Source organism: Schistocerca gregaria, chromosome X (assembly GCF_023897955.1).
Source record: "Schistocerca gregaria isolate iqSchGreg1 chromosome X, iqSchGreg1.2, whole genome shotgun sequence".
NCBI lineage: Eukaryota > Metazoa > Arthropoda > Insecta > Orthoptera > Acrididae > Schistocerca > Schistocerca gregaria.
In genome coordinates this window covers 90,666,273-90,670,093 of record NC_064931.1, presented here as the reverse complement: position 1 = coordinate 90,670,093, position 3,821 = coordinate 90,666,273, and the positions used below count along the sequence as shown (strand labels likewise).

Sequence of the window (3,821 nt, the reverse complement as noted above, 5' to 3'; positions counted from 1 at the left end):
AACGAAAAAGTAGCTGTTTCTTTTTGGATCATTTCATCAACATTGACCCAAATGTGAAAAACCCGTATATTTTCGCAGATGCATGTGCAGCTCAAAACCGTAACACTATCGTCAAACATATGTCTCTGTCAGTGAAATGATAAGTGTACTTTATAAATACATCAGATACGTTTATCCGACAAAGGCCACACCTATCTACGCTGTGACACTCTTCGCTCGTAGAGAATTAAAGAAATGGAAGGAGGACACTGTACACTCAACAACCGATCGACATAATGCAGAAACGTGAAAGTTTCCAGAATGAGATTTTCACTCTGCAGCGGAGTGTGCGCTGATATGAAACTTCCTGGCAGATTAAAACTGTGTGCCCGACCGAGACTCGAACTCGGGACCTTTGCCTTTCGCGGGCAAGTGCTCTACCAACTGAGCTACCGAAACACGACTCACGTCCGGTACTCACAGCTTTACTTCTGCCAGTATCCGTCTCCTACCTTCCAAACTTTACAGAAGTTCTTCTGCGAACCTTGCAGAACTAGCACTCCTGAAAGAAAGGATACTGCAGAGACATGGCTTAGCCACAGCCCGGGGGATGTTTCCAGAATGAGATTTTCACTCTGCAGCGGAGTGTTCGCTGATATGAAACTTCCTGGCAGATTAAAACTGTGTGCCCGACCGAGACTCGAACTCGGGACCTTTGCCTTTTGCAGGCAAGTGCTCTACCAACTGAGCTACCGAAGCACGACTCACGTCCGGTACTCACAGCTTTACTTCTGCCAGTATCCGTCTCCTACCTTCCAAACTTTACAGAAGTTCTTCTGCGAACCTTGCAGAACTAGCACTCCTGAAAGAAAGGATACTGCGGAGACATGGCTTAGCCACAGCCCGGGGGATGTTTCCAGAATGAGATTTTCACTCTGCAGCGGAGTGTGCGCTGATATGAAACTTCCTGGCAGATTAAAACTGTGTGCCCGACCGAGACTCGAACTCGGGACCTTTGCCTTTCGCGGGCAAGTGCTCTACCAACTGAGCTACCGAAGCACGACTCACGTCCGGTACTCACAGCTTTACTTCTGCCAGTATCCGTCTCCTACCTTCCAAACTTTACAGAAGTTCTTCTGCGAACCTTGCAGAACTAGCACTCCTGAAAGAAAGGATACTGCGGAGACATGGCTTAGCCACAGCCCGGGGGATGTTTCCAGAATGAGATTTTCACTCTACAGCGGAGTGTGCGCTGATATGAAACTTCCTGGCAGATTAAAACTGTGTGCCCGACCGAGACTCGAACTCGGGACCTTTGCCTTTAGCGGGCAAGTGCTCTACCAACTGAGCTACCGAAGCACGACTCACGTCCGGTACTCACAGCTTTACTTCTGCCAGTATCCGTCTCCTACCTTCCAAACTTTACAGAAGTTCTTCTGCGAACCTTGCAGAACTAGCACTCCTGAAAGAAAGGATACTGCGGAGACATGGCTTAGCCACAGCCCGGGGGATGTTTCCAGAATGAGATTTTCACTCTGCAGCGGAGTGTGCGCTGATATGAAACTTCCTGGCAGATTAAAACTGTGTGCCCGACCGAGACTCGAACTCGGGACCTTTGCCTTTCGCGGGCAAGTGCTCTACCAACTGAGCTACCGAAGCACGACTCACGTCCGGTACTCACAGCTTTACTTCTGCCAGTATCCGTCTCCTACCTTCCAAACTTTACAGAAGTTCTTCTGCGAACCTTGCAGAACTAGCACTCCTGAAAGAAAGGATACTGCGGAGACATGGCTTAGCCACAGCCCGGGGGATGTTTCCAGAATGAGATTTTCACTCTACAGCGGAGTGTACGCTGATATGAAACTTCCTGGCAGATTAAAACTGTGTGCCCGACCGAGACTCGAACTCGGGACCTTTGCCTTTAGCGGGCAAGTGCTCTACCAACTGAGCTACCGAAGCACGACTCACGTCCGGTACTCACAGCTTTACTTCTGCCAGTATCCGTCTCCTACCTTCCAAACTTTACAGAAGTTCTTCTGCGAACCTTGCAGAACTAGCACTCCTGAAAGAAAGGATACTGCGGAGACATGGCTTAGCCACAGCCCGGGGGATGTTTCCAGAATGAGATTTTCACTCTGCAGCGGAGTGTGCGCTGATATGAAACTTCCTGGCAGATTAAAACTGTGTGCCCGACCGAGACTCGAACTCGGGACCTTTGCCTTTCGCGGGCAAGTGCTCTACCAACTGAGCTACCGAAGCACGACTCACGTCCGGTACTCACAGCTTTACTTCTGCCAGTATCCGTCTCCTACCTTCCAAACTTTACAGAAGTTCTTCTGCGAACCTTGCAGAACTAGCACTCCTGAAAGAAAGGATACTGCGGAGACATGGCTTAGCCACAGCCCGGGGGATGTTTCCAGAATGAGATTTTCACTCTGCAGCGGAGTGTGCGCTGATATGAAACTTCCTGGCAGATTAAAACTGTATGCCCGACCGAGACTCGAACTCGGGACCTTTGCCTTTCGCGGGCAAGTGCTCTACCAACTGAGCTACCGAAGTACGACTCACGTCCGGTACTCACAGCTTTACTTCTGCCAGTATCCGTCAGTTTTAATCTGCCAGGAAGTTTCATATCAGCGCACACTCCGCTGCAGAGTGAAAATCTCATTCTGGAAACATCCCCCGGGCTGTGGCTAAGCCATGTCTCCGCAGTATCCTTTCTTTCAGGAGTGCTAGTTCTGCAAGGTTCGCAGAAGAACTTCTGTAAAGTTTGGAAAGTAGGAGACGGATACTGGCAGAAGTAAAGCTGTGAGTACCGGACGTGAGTCGTGCTTCGGTAGCTCAGTTGGTAGAGCACTTGCCCGCGAAAGGCAAAGGTCCCGAGTTCGAGTCTCGGTCGGGCACACAGTTTTAATCTGCCAGGAAGTTTCAAACGTGAAAGTAATACATTGTTCTCGGCGATCAATCCACGATTTAGTATTTGCAATCCAATATGTACATCAATCTAATAGTAAATATGCACGAAACGTACAGTCCAGGCACAATAGTCCAAATAAATTTTGATATTTGTAGAGTACGCTTCATGTGAATGGTGCAGCTCTAAAGAGCCACAGAGATACTGCCACAAGTCCCCACAGGAAATGAACCTGATGCGCTATACTTACATACAATGATAGTACGTCGCACAGAAGGAGAAACTGAAAGCATGAATGCTCTTGAGTAAAGAAAAGTAGTAAATATCGCACATACAAAGAATATTGAGGATTTTTTTTTTTTTACAAATAACCAGATTTGTGATAGGTGTACATTACCGAGTGTGTAATCTTTAACACAAGCTAATATTCTTTAAGCACAAACTGAAAAGTTGGATAATACCTCATGACATGCGAAAAATGTTCCAAACTGGAACTCGAACTGGAATTTTGTGCTTATACCTGGAAGTCATCTTAACTGTAGGCCCATTTAAGCACGTCTCCACAGCCGACTCAACTATTCATTGTGTCTTAAGTATACCTCCGCTACATCCAAACAGTACGAACAAAGGTTGTCCCACTGAATATATTCGAATAGCACCACTTGGGAGAAATGATCTGCACTAATTTTCAATTTTCACGACGTATTCACGATATCGAAGGTTCAGCGTTTCTGAACGGTTTCCAGGGATTTCATGCCCTTGCATCTTCGATTTCAATTCTACCAATTCCCTTCATTCTAGTTCAGTGACGGTAGATAAATTTGATAAAAGCTGTTAGGCGCAATGCGTATCACGTTGAGGTCAGAGTAGGATTTGTGATGTGTTGCGGTTGTTTTTTCCTATCATGACTTGGTCCCGCTCATACAGG

General features: G+C 47.2%; 1 non-coding gene across 1 annotated transcript; it reads left to right on the top strand.

Moving 5' to 3' along the window:
• Window positions 1-2,808: 2,808 nt before the first annotated feature.
• Trnas-cga (transfer RNA serine (anticodon CGA)) lies at window positions 2,809-2,883 on the top strand. Its single transcript has one exon. It is a non-coding gene; the product is annotated as a tRNA-Ser (tRNA).
• Window positions 2,884-3,821: the final 938 nt, after the last annotated feature.